This window comes from Babylonia areolata, chromosome 26, assembly GCF_041734735.1.
Source record: "Babylonia areolata isolate BAREFJ2019XMU chromosome 26, ASM4173473v1, whole genome shotgun sequence".
Taxonomy (NCBI): domain Eukaryota; kingdom Metazoa; phylum Mollusca; class Gastropoda; order Neogastropoda; family Buccinidae; genus Babylonia; species Babylonia areolata.
The window spans coordinates 2459226-2473247 of NC_134901.1; positions in this window are offsets into that span (position 1 = coordinate 2459226).

Genomic DNA, 14022 nt, shown 5'->3' on the forward strand with positions numbered 1-14022 from the left:
CATAGCAGAGTTAGTGTGCATGCTGCGTGATGTAAATAAGCACTGGTGTAGTGGAGAACTGATGCGTAGTGCATTGCCAGCATATGTTTGATTTTTTGTCGATATGGCATTGATTGCTGGTGTTTGAAATGAAGGTGAAAGAGTTACTGTTGTGTTTGGTGACTGTGCTAACAGGTACAGTACCTATCGTATTCTGTTTATATCGTACGTACTCAGTAATACGTTACTGTCATTTCCATGTCTGAAAGACAGACATACGTTTATTATTGGCTTACTGGTGTATGCCATGGGTTTATGGCATGATCTCTGAAGCATGTTGTTGTGTATGCAAATATACTTTATGTATACCATTGCTGCATCCGATGTTAGACAGTTATTCCTCACTCTAAACAGAACAAATTGTGTGATTAAAAAACAATGAAACATTGATATGTATGGAAGGTTCTCTGTCTTCGCTTGTTTTTTTTGGGTTTTTTTTAATCACATGCAAATAGTTTTTAAATGATTTTGAAAAGAAATGCGTTGGACGCTGTAGATGAGCAGTGTGTAAGAATATTTATCTCTGGCTGTTCGCTGGTGTTACTGAGATTTTTTTTTTTTTTTTTTTGATTTATGAAAAGAAATATCTGATTTTCAAAAGAAAGTTTTCCACAGAACAGGAATTAAGAGAGGTTGTTGTTGTTGTTGTTTTTTGGGGGGTGGGGGGTTGTTTTTTAAGAAAATCATGGACAATTTGATTTTTTTTCCTCACCAGCTTGAAGAAAAACTATTTGCTTTTGGTGGATGAAAAATCAGTTGAGTATTTTTATCTGTATTTGAAAAGCATGATTGAGTTTTTTTGTGTTTATTGTAAATGAAAAAAAACTTGACTTTTATTGTCTGTAGATTGTCTGGTCAGCATTTGTTGTGGAGCCGTTTGTGACGGTTTCTGATGCCTTGATGGCATTGTGGAGTCATTATCCAGATCTTTACCGCTTCCTTTGTACTGTGTATAATGCAGCTTCTTTCATTTTCATTTCAGCGTTTCATGTCATGCACAAATGTGTGCAAGGTTTTACTAAGTAAACAAATTAAGAATGTTTGCTTCAAACAGATTGTAATTCTCATACACTGATGAAAAACTTTCTGTTATTGTTTTTTCTTTTCTTTTCTTTGTCATGATGAATACTGTGGGCAGGATTGTTATATTTTGCATTTTAAAGAGTCTTTTGTTGTTGTTGTTGTGTGATACATTTCACTTTACATTGTTTGCTTGCAGACCGGTTTGGTTCCTTTTTTCTTTAGCCCAGTGATTACTTACTTTGAGTCGTATATTGTGCCATTGTGACCATCCTTCATGAGATGACTCTGAGGTCGTTATTTTCTCTTTTTCAGATATTGATCTTTCACTTTGTAAAGTATTTCACTTTGTAAAGTATTTTGCACAGTTCCTTGGATGCTGAAAACTGTGTAAACAGAAGGGAGGTAATATTCTAAGGGAGTCTATTTTACTAAGGGAGGCTACTAGACACATCTTTCAATTTCTCTGCTTGGGCAGAGAAGTAGTTTGCAGAGGACAGGAATCAGACCCCTGCCAGAATCTACATCAGTGTAACAATGGTGAGATTGTTAGATTAAACATGATTTTAGGGATGTTTTTTTGTCTTTTTGTTTTTTTGTCTAAACAGTTCATGATCTATAGTTTGTTGAAGAAAGAACCTCCCTCCTGTGTTATTTGAAAAAAAAAAAAAAAAAAAGCAAAGGAAAAAACAACAACAACCATGGATTTAGGTTTCAAATTATCTCGAAGACTGTTTCTTTTTTTTTTTAAATATTCAGTCTTTTAGAAAGAATTTTTACAGTGAAATCCATAGAATATGTAATTTTCCTCAGAAAAATTCATAGAAGAGTGAATGTAGAATCGAAGTGGACCCAAACTCAGTGATAACATTCTTGCGTTATTGGGGTGTTGGTTTTATTTTCTTGTGCGAAAAGTGGTCAAAGTTGACATCACACTTGTATCAGGGTGGATGATTACAGATTGAATTACCATGACGTATGCCTTCTTTGTTTTTTCTCCCAGCATACCTGATGATCTCTTCAGTCCGGATGTTGATCATTGTCGAAAACGGATTGTCTTTCCAAATGGTGATGGAATTGACTGTATTTTTTTTTTTTTTTTTTAAAGAAGAATCTTCCTGTGATAGTAGTGTTGCATCATTAGCTTTGTGCGACTCCCCGTGTTTTGCTTTGGGTTTATCGATTAGATTTTGATGTAATGGACATCTGTATATGAGACCTGGACAATAGATTATGTGCCACAGAGGGGGGGAGGGGTGAGGGGGGGGGGTGTCGGGGGAGGGGAGGGGGAGGGGGGGTTGGAAAGGGGGATAACAAAGGGAGAGGGGATGGGGGGGGTCAGGACACCCATTGGTTTGTGTGTATGTGAGATGTGGGTGTGCGTAGTTTCACCTTTTGAAATCAGCTTCACTGCTAAGAGCTCTCAGAGCAGTCACCCTTTTGGATTTACACACGACAGTAGATTGTCACTGTTGTGCTTTTACAAAGTTTCCTTGAAATGCTCTTATCAGTTTCCTCAACTAATGCAGTATATTGGGTTGTTGTTTTTTTCAAGTCTTAACCTGTATACAAAGGTACCAAGGCCACTTTCTTTGTGGGCATTTGACACACCATCATCATAGACTTCAGTGTTGCCAAAGGCATGATTGCACAGGCATGCACTCTCTCTCTCTCTCTCTCTCTCTCTCTCTCTCTTACCTGCTTGTTTGTCACTCACTGATTAGTTTCAGTTTCACTTTCTCAAGGAGGCGTCACTGCGTTCGGACAAATCCATACACGCTACACCACATCTGTTGAGCAGATGCCTGACCAGCAGCATAACCCAACGCGCTTAGTCAGGCCTTGAGTGCATGCTTACATATTTGTGTACCTATGAAAGTGGATTTCATTTTACGTAATTTCGCCAGAGGACAACACTCTCGTTGCCATGGGTTCTTTTTCAGTGCGCCAAGTGCGTGCTGCACACGGGACCTCGGTTTATCGTCTCATCCGAAAGACTAGACGCTCAGTTTGATTTTCCAGTCAAACTTAGGAGAAAGGGCGAGAGCGGGATTCGAACCCACACCCTCACGGACTCTCTGTATTGGCAGCTGAGCGTCTTAACCATTCTGCCACCTTCCTCCTCACTGATTAACAAGGGGGAAAAGGAAATAAAGCTGTTGAACTACATGTCCATGTGCAATCTGAACATCTACAAGTGTTCCTGCCGTACCTCTGTCTCAGTGTCATGACTTTATCGCTTTGCCCTCATCACAGAATCTGTCAGAAGAGGTATTCTGAAAACAGGTTTCACAGCAATAGAATTCAAAATTGACAGTATCGTACATTCCACTACAGTTACCCCCCCACCCCCGACGCCCCCCGTGAAAATAATCTTTAAGTGTTGGATGGATGTTCCACAGTGGCTATCATCAGGTTTTGGCACCATAGTTTTGTCACCTTCTGCAGTCCACTGTCTTCAAAAACAGGAGAGGGGTTTACTGAACTCCTTTCTTTGATTTTTTTTTTTTTTTTTTTTTTAACGCTTATAGTTGACTTCATCATGTTTTTGCGCCTTATAAATATTAGTAGTAGTAGTAGGAGTAGTTCTTTTTTATGTATTTATCTATTATTTATTTATTCATTTATTTACTTAAATATTTCTTTTTATTTTATTTTTATTATTTTATTTATTTATTATTATTATTTTTTATTATTTTCTTTTTTTTCCCTCAAGGCCTGACTAAGCGCGTTGGGTTACGCTGCTGGTCAGGCATCTGCTTGGCAGATGTGGTGTAGCGTATATGGATTTGTCCGAACGCAGTGACGCCTCCTTGAGCTACTGAAGCAGAAACGGAAACTTGAATGGATTAAGACAGCAATGGATTGTTCTAGTCAAAAGCCAGCAACCTTGCTCAAGTCAGAAAGTAAATTTCAGCTTCTTTGTTGTTTGTTTTGTTTGGAGGAAAGCTGTTTCAGATAATAATAACCCCACATTTTATCTGTGCGATACTCTTAATAGTCACCACTTGTACCAGGTCTTACAGTTCAATATTTGATCTTGCATTCTTGTCTTCAGTTTTATCATGCTTGTCATCATTTGAATGCATAAAAAAGATTTGAAAATGTTTTCAAAGCAATAATTCTCTTTTGCTGTTCTAGTATGCTGAACTTTTGTTTGTTTTAGCAGACATGATTTTCGTTTGAACCTTGTTTTATTTTGGCAGACGTTATTTTTCTTTCTTATCAGAGTGAGCTAAAAACACCTGCAAGAGAGACCCTCTCCTAAATTCATGATCTGAGCTTTATCTGTCAAATTTTCAAGTGTGGAAAAGACTTTTTTGTGTGTGTGTTCCTGTATTTGTCAATTACTTACGTAGATGGTGTTTCCTAGGGAGATGGGTTTGATTTGTGGTATAAAGAAAAAAGACATTAATTGGCAACAACTGGCAGGGTTGTCTGTCCATTTCCTGATTGTGAACAGAAATAGTCTTTCTTTGTGTGTGTGTGTGTGTGTGTCTTTTTTTTCTTTTTTTCTTTTTTTCTTTTTTTTTCTTTTTTTTTTTTTTCTTTTTCTTTTGCAAGGATATGTTCACAGTTTTCATATTTTGTCAATTGTAAGTATTTCTTGTGTGTGTGTGTGTGCATGTACACTTGTGTGTGTTTATGCGTGTGTTTGTTTTGTGTGTGTGTGTGTGTGTGTGTGCGTGTGCATGTCTTCCAAATGAGAATGCTTTGAATCTGTACTGCACTGGGCCTTATTTCAAGAACAAATCAGCTGGTTTTTAACTGTTTGTGAAATGTGACCACTCATTCAGTAACTGCACCCACCTACCCCCTCCCCCCCCCAAAAAAAAAAAAAAAACTTATTGCATTGGTTTATGAGGTGATGACCATTAAAGCCAGAAGGTATGAAGTCTCAACAGCCAAACGTTCAGGGTGCTGGACTTTGCAGTCTGAGGGTCCTGTGTTCGAGTCCAGGATCAGCATGTGGTGGATTGATGGTGGTGATTAACCAGTCTCCTTCGTCTTCTCTGTCAGTAGGCTGTGACTCCCACATTCACATATATGTGGAGTGATGGCCTAGAGGTAACGCATCTGTCTAGGAAGCGAGAGAATCTGAGCACGCTGGTTCGAATCACGGCTCAGCCGCCGATATTTTCTCCCCCTCCACTAGACCTTGAGTGGTGGTCTGGACGCTAGTCATTCGGATGGGACGATAAACCGAGGTCCTGTGTGCAGCATGCACTTAGCGCACGTAAAAGAACCCACGGCAACAAAAGGGTTGCTCCTGGCAAAATTCTGTAGAAAAATCCACTTTGATAGGAAAAACAAAACTGCACACAGGGAAAAAAAATGTATGACCGTTTTTACCCCTGCCATGTAGGCAGTCATACTCCATTTTCAGAGGGAAGGGGGGAGTGCATGCCAGGTTTGTGCTTGTTTCCAAAGCCCAACAAACGCTGTCATGGATTACAGCATCTTTAACATGCATATTTGATCTTCAGCATGTGTATACACACAAAGGGGACTCGGGCACTAGCAGGTGTGCACATATGTTGACCTGGGAGATCCGAAAAATCGCCACCCTGTACCCACCGGGTGCTGTGACTAGGTTTTGAACCTGGGACCCTCAGATTGGAAGTCAGCTTGAACCACTCGGCTGTTTGGACAGTCAGGGTTCTGTGTTTTAGTCCAGGATCAGCATCTGGTTGATTGAGGATGGCGATTTACCATTCTCCCATTGATTTCTATGCACGTTAAAGATCCCATCGTCCACATCAGCGTTCAGTGGGCTGTGGAAACAGACCCACCCAGCATGCACAGCCCCCCCAAAAATGGAGTGTGGCTGCTGAAATGGCAGGTAAAAACTGTCATGTACTTCATGCACCTATACTATCCCTGTTACACCCAGAGATCTATACCAGTTAATGTTGAATCCCACAAATACGAGAGCATTAAATGGGAGAATGTGAAGAATTTTGTACCAGAGTCAAGGCATTTTGTGATGCAAAATCTGGTATGTGTGTCAGAGGTAGAAACATTTGCATCAGAATCTATGTTCTGAATGCTGCAAAACACACCTTGAGGTTTCAGAAGGAATTCTAAGGTTTACCGTAAATCCCAGAAACTCATGTTTCATCATCTTATGATGAACCAGGATGTTGCATGATTGATTGATTGATTGATATGAATACTTATATAGTGCCTATCCTTGGTCGGAGACCAAGCTCTTAGTGCTTTACAAACACAGGGACATTTACACAACAGGCTGCCTACCTGGGTAGAGCAGACTGATGGCTGCCACTGGGCGCTCATCATTCGCTTTCTGTGTCATTCAGTCAGATTTCAGGCACACACACATACTCACTCAGACAGACATATAACATTTTACATGTATTACTGTTTTGTTTATTTGCCCCGCCATGTAGGCAGCCATACTCCATTTTCAGGGGTGTGCATGCTGAATATGTTCTTGTTTCTATAACCCACCGAACACTGACATGGATTACAGGATCTTTAATGTGTGTATTTGATCTTCTGCGTGCTTATACACACGAAGGGGGTTCAGGCACCAGCAGGTCTGCACATATTATGTTGACCTGGGAGATCGGAAAAATCTCCACCTTTTAGCCACCAGATTCAAACCCAGGACCCTCAGATTGAAAGTCCAGTGCTTTAACCATTCAGCTATTGAGCCCGTCTTGCATGAGCAAGAATATGTTATGGATGAATGACATCACAGATGGTTTATTTGGTTATACAATGATATCTTTATTTGTTTACACCTTTGTTTACAAACGAATCAAGACTATATTTGGTGGGGATGTGCAAAAGTTATTAATGGATAGTCATAGTAGCAAAACTGACGGAGTTATTAAGAATTTATATGAGAGTGTGGGTAATTTTTTCACCCACGAGGTATGGTGAAGGCTACCTCTGATGTAGAGGTCATGGGTTGAGCAGTTTTGTCCACTTCTGTGGAATTTGGAGCGCAGGTTTTGTCTGTGTGGTGAATTTACAGTCTCCCTCTCAACGTCGTATCAGAATGCGGCATTTTTACAGTCTTAGAATCGAGACTACACACTGTTCATTGCCGTCATCAGCCTCTTTTATCGAGTTGCTGCCCTGGATGGTAGATTTCCATTACACCCTATTAAACTGCAAATGCTATTTTTGTTGAGCTTTTTACATTAGATTAGTGAATCACAGAGTTAAAAGTTGGAGAGAGATTTCGAAAACATTTGCAATGGGTTGCTCCTCTTTTGCTTATGCAAAGAGTTGAATCAGTTGATTTTTGCGATGAATATCTTTGGTTGCAAATGTTGGGATTTGATATATTTAATTTTGATGTTTTAAATGACACTTTTAATTTAATTATTGAACATGTTTAATTGCTGAGCTTTACTTGGTTCTTTTTTTTCCTGACAGTATGTTGTATGATTCTTTTCTTTCTTCTTTTTTAAATCCTGCTTATCCATTTCCAAGTCTGAATTCATTATCCAGACAGTTTGCTTTATTTTCTGGGTTGGTCTTTAACAGTGCCATTTCTTTTTCATATTGTCTTCCCATGTATTATTTGCTTATCTAGATGACATCAACGGTATATGCTTTGGTTTGGTTTTGTTGCTTTTGAAGAATTGTAATCTTATTGTAAATACTCTACACCAAAAAGTTTTCCACCATCATAACCGGTAACGTCAATGCAAAAGTTCCTGGACTTATTTGTATCATATATGGTTATATGATATGATGTACAAAAGCACTGACATATAGGTCTCTCGGTATTAAAACAAGCCAGCAAACACATCTCTTGTGTTTTCATGAAATGATGCAACCAGGATGAAATGAACTCCAACGTTTTGGTTATTTATTTATTTATTTTCAGTCATTAACAGCCTCTGGTTTTGTCTTGGAACTGCACTGTGATTTTTTGTATCTTTTTTTTTTCCTTCCCACCTCCTTAAAGCACTCCCATACCCCCCCACACCCCCAAATCCACCCCCATGGTTTGTGATCACTGTTTCATGTTTTTGTTTATGCTTATGGAGTGAAGAACCACAATATTTATTTTGTCAAGTCTGTATAAAGGGGGGGGGGGGAACTAATGTCACAACTACTTTTTTTTTTTTTTTTTTTTTTTTAATGATGCTGTGATGTTAAGAGTTGCCTGTGCTGGGTGTCTTCTAATAGTGACAGGATGAATGAGGAGGTGAACTTTTTTTTTTCTTTCTTTTTTCTTTTTTTTGTTGCAAGAAGTGGACATTGACCAGACTCCTCCCCCACCCCCTCCCCACATCCCCCACCCTCTTACCTCCATTCCCCTGTTCTTACCCACACCCCCTCCCCACATCCCCCACCCTCTTACCTCCATTCCCCTGTTCTTACCCCCACCCCCTCCCCACATCCCCCACCCTCTTACCTCCATTCCCCTGTTCTTACCCCCACCCCCTCCCCACATCCCCCACCCTCTTACCTCCATTCCCCTGTTCTGTTCTTACTCCCACCCCCTCCCCACATCCCCCACCCTCTTACCTCCATTCCCCTGTTGTTACCCCCACACCCCCTCCCCACATCCCCCACCCTCTTACCTCCATTCCCCTGTTCTTACCCCCACACCCCCTCCCCACATCCCCCACCCTCTTACCTCCATTCCCCTGTTCTGTTCTTACTCCCACCCCCTCCCCACATCCCCCACCCTCTTACCTCCATTCCCCTGTTGTTACCCCCACACCCCCTCCCCACATCCCCCACCCTCTTACCTCCATTCCCCTGTTCTTACCCCCACACCCTCACCACATCCCCCACCCTCTTACCTCCATTCCCCTGTTCTGTTCTTACTCCCACCCCCTCCCCACATCCCCCACCCTCTTACCTCCATTCCCCTGTTCTTACCCCCACCCCCTCCCCACATCCCCCACCCTCTTACCTCCATTCCCCTGTTCTGTTCTTACTCCCACCCCCTCCCCACATCCCCCACCCTCTTACCTCCGTTCCCCTGTTCTTACCCCCACACCCCCTCCCCACATCCCCCACCCTCTTACCTCCATTCCCCTGTTCTTACCCCCCACACCCCCTCCCCACATCCCCCACCCTCTTACCTCCATTCCCCTGTTCTTACCCCCACACACCCTCCCCACATCCCCCCCTCCATTCCCCTGTTCTTACCCCCCTCACCCCCTCCCCACATCCCCCCTCCATTCCCCTGTTGTTACCCCCACACCCCCTCCCCACATCCCCCACCCTCTTACCTCCATTCCCCTGTTGTTACCCCCACACCCTCCCCACTCCACCCTCGTCTCTCAGGTCAGGGCATGCAGGGTTTGGATATTTTCCTTTACAGTTTTTGTCGTTGTTGGGTTTTTTTTGTTTATTTGTTTGGGTTTTTGTGTGTGTGTGAGTTTTGATTTATCTTTCTTTCCAGTCATACCTCATTTTTTTGTATGATTAAAATATGACTGTTATGTTTATGCTGTACGACATGTGGTTCGACAGGGATATACAGGTATCTGTAGTTACACACACACACACACACACACACACACACACACACACGCACATTTATTTATTTGTGTATTCATTTAATCCAGCCTCCTTCCAACTTCAGTGAAAAAGACCAGCCCTGTGTAAGATTATCTCCACAGCTGTCCATTTTTTTCTTCAAAATATATTGAATCAAAAATTGAATCAAAACTGAACGGCAGTTGACAAAGTGATGCTATGTCAGACACTTCTTAGTTCATAAATTATTGGAGTCCAGAAGTAGATTTTTTTCTTCTCCTTTTCTTTTAAAAAGGGGGTGGTGTTGGAGTATGTTGAATCATCTCTCAATTTTATATGGTGGATGGGGGGGGGGATGTGGGGGCAAATCCTTGCCATCTCTAGGGGGGGAAGTCTTGTGAATGTTGTACCAGTTCTGATTTACCCAGTGTAGACTTCATCGCTTTGTTACGTCTTTCTTCAACCCTGTGTCTGTCACTGGCTGACACTGAACACACCGGTGCTACCCTGTGTTGACGTACATATGCATGCTGTACATCTATTGATTGATTGATATGGATACTTATATAGCGCCTATCCTCGGTTGGAGACCAAGCTCTAAGCGCTTTACAAACACGGAGTCATTTACACAACAGGCTGCCTACCTGGGTAGAGCCGACTGACAGCTGCCATTGGGCGCTCATCATTCGTTTCCTGTGTCATTCAATCAGATTTCAGGCACGCACACCTACACACTCAGACAAACATGTAACATTTAACATTTTACATGTGTGACCGTTATGTTTATTTACCCCAAATATCAAATACCACGCTCTTTCTGTTTTGCTCAACAAAAAGCAGAAAAGTTGCCTTGCTGGGCAAGAAGTATTCACTGCCTTTCATCCTCCTGGGCATTACATAGTGGTGAAGCATGCTGGAGTGGGTGTGTGTGGCAGGGAGTGAAAGAGGTGTTGGGGGGGGGGGGGGGTAGGGGGATGGTGACCTGTTCCCTCTCTCCCTTTTTCTGTATTTGTGTGTTCTGAACAAAGTGATGTGAGTATGCTACTTTCTCTTTCTTCTTCCGTGTGACTACCATACGAACATCAGTATGTTGATGAAAACTTGTCGTTTTGTGAGAGGTTGCTGTTGGGCGCCATTTAACTGGACTACCGTGCTATTAGTTGTTAGGGGAGGTGGGGCACAGTCTACTGGAGTGTTCCCATATCCAGCTAGGCCAATCTGGCTACCATAGCGGTCTCCGGGAACACTCCCCACTGGCACAGCCCTAGCCTTCTACAAAACTACTTAGCAGTGGTAAAAATGTTAAAATAATAAAGTGAAGTGTGTGGGGGTGGAGGGACGTGCTGGAGGAGGCAGTGATGAATTAAATTAATCAGAATAGCTTGCAACTTCAGCACTGCCAGATGTTGTTAAGTTGTAGAGTTTTTCAGTTTAGTATTGGTAACCAATGTATATATATATATATATACACTGATATTAATATATCAATATATCATTTGTGGTGATGCAAGTTCTGTCTAAAAAAAACCAAAAAAGCAACAACTCCTGTTTGTATTTTGGTCTGGGGTTTTTGTAATGAGAACTTCCTGTTTGTTTTTTTCTGTAGTTTCATCTCTTCTGTGTGGCCTTTGAGGTTGGCTGTGCAAGTAACAATAAACGAATTTTCTGGAGTTGGATGTGCAAATGACATTGAATGAATAACTGAATTCCCCTGGAGTTAGCTTTGCCAGTAACAATGAACAAACGACTCGTAACACTGAATAAATACATATATACTAATTTCCCAGCAGTTGGCTGTGCAAGTAACAATGAATAAATAAATTGTAACAGTGAATATTATGAATGAATTCCCCATCTTGGCTGTGCAAATAACAGTGAATAAATAAATTGAAGTTCTCTTGGATGTGCAAGTAGCAATAAATAAATTAATTCCCCTTGAGTTCGCTGTGCAAATAACAGTGTATAAAAAATAAATGAAGTTCTCCAGAGTTGGGTGTGCAAGTAACAATAAATAAAGGATTTCCCCTTGAGTTTGAACGTGCAGATAACAGTGTTGAGTGTATGTAAGTAAATGAAGCTCTCCAGAGTTGGATGTGCAAGTAATGATAAATAAATGAATTCCCCTGGAGTTGAACGTGTACGTAACAAGGATGAGATGAATGAAATCCCCTAGATTAATGACACTTAACAGTCAATAAATAAATGAATACCACACCCCCTATTATCCTTTTATTTGTCTTATCACTCAGTCATCACCCGACTTTCTCAATTAAAACAAGTTTATATGAAACGGCATCTAGTTTTGAATGACGGGTGATGTATGTGAACCTTGAACTTTTTGAAAGGATGACTGAGCAGAACATAAATGACCATTCCATTTGGGGTTTTTTTGTTTGTTTGTTTTTTGTTTTTTTGACTGGTGAATTGAATTAACTGTACTGATCTTAACATGCTGCCTGAATGTTAAATGCTATGCCCTGCCTTTTTTCTTTTCCTCTTTTTTTTTTCCTGCTTTGCAACTTTTTGTTCATTTTATTTTCTTTTAGCCTGAAAATAAATGCATCAGTTTAACATGATGATGATGTGCTGTGTTGTCAGTGGTCATTCATGAAACACATTCTGTCAGTGTTGTTATCAGTAATCCATTGAAATAACAATGTTAACTACACTTTTTTTTGTCATTATGTTGAAAAGAAAAAAAAAAGAAATCTGAACAGAAATGCTCATCACATGCAGTTGGTGCACATTCTCTCTCTCTCTCTCTCTCCTCCTACTCCTCTTCGCTGTCCTTCACACACACACACACACACACACACACACACACACACACATATCAAGTTCAATTCAAAATATTCTGTCTGCTTCAACCAAAACAAAATTCTCTTTCGGCTCACTCAAAATGCCTGCCAGCAAACATCAAAGAGAAAAACACACACACATCTCTTTCCGCACACCCTTCCCTGATCATCACACACACATCAGTTATCATGTGAAAGGAAGATTCAGGGTAAAATAATCATTCATTTTAAGATAGAGTGAAACAACTGTGTTTGTGTCTGTGTGTGTGTGTGTGCGCGAGCGTGCGTGCATGCACATGCATGTGTGTGTGTGTGTACATGTGTACAGAAGTAAACATAAAATGGAGTACATTCATGAATTCAAATTAATACCCACTTAAATAGGAAACAATTATGGAATAGTAAACAAACAAACACTGTAAAGGATTTCATCTTCCATATGAACACAAATGTTGACCTCTCACAAAGCGTACAATTTCATGATACAGGCAATGTCTGGAAAGGTCTTATTTATACTTACCATCCTAGCATGTTTAGTTTGCATACTGCAAGCAGTCAGTCAACAAGAAAATGTTGTAAAAGCTTACCACAGACACATACAAAGAAACGTGCCGACAATCAGAATCAGGTGATAAAATAGACTATTTTTGTTCATACAGGTGTGTAAAAAAATAATTTAAAATAAAATAAAGCAGGTATCCACATGAGTTGAAAACAACCTCTTGTGTAAATGTAAACAGTGTATGGCTTTCATACTGAGTGGAAAATACAACAACCTGTCCATGACTTGTCTTAGAAAAAAAATCATGTTTTGAACGAGTGAGATATGCTGAAAAACACTAATGAATAAAGTCGTACTCCATCTTGTGAAATCATACCTCGTTGATCTATTTTCACCAAGGCTCGGCAATCGAGGGGTTAACCGGTTTCCCCCATCTTATACAATATACATCAGTATTCATAAGGACTTTCCATACCACTTAAGATTCAAAATCTTGTTGTGAAATAAATCTAGCCTTAATGTTTTGTAACATCAATCGAAAAACATATAATGTACGTAACATGTATACATTTCTGAATGGCCTTCCCATCACAAGAAAATCTATACTCTTGCTCAAAATTTTCTGTACCCCAAGTAAAGTTGTCAGTGTGTGTGTGTGTCTGTATGTGTGCGTGTGTGTGTACATGTGTATGTTGTGAGAACTGATGTGTGCGTGTGTGTGTACATGTGTATGTTGTGAGAACTGATGTGCTAGTGTGTGTGTACATGTGCTGGTAATGTGTGGTGTGTGTGTTTATGTGTGTGTGTGACTGTATGTGTGTGTGTGGTCACCATAAGAGCAGGACATGAAAGGCCATACAACTTGGAACATTTAAAAAAAAAACCCACAAATTTTTATTGATTGTGGAGAAGTATGGTGATGATGACGATGTTGCTATGGAGGTCCACTCAGTATGGAACGATGTGACAAGGCTATACTCTTATGTTTCCTGTCATAATGATATCCAGGTGTTAAACCAACCAAGAGATACAGACACTTGAAGTGTTCGTCAGGTAATTTGAGCAACACACCCAAAGACGCATCCATGAAGTGTTTGATACTCACCTGTGAACGTGACAATCGTTTAAAACAATTTGCCAAATGTATGCGCCCAAGATGACAATTACTTTGTTCCTTTTGTT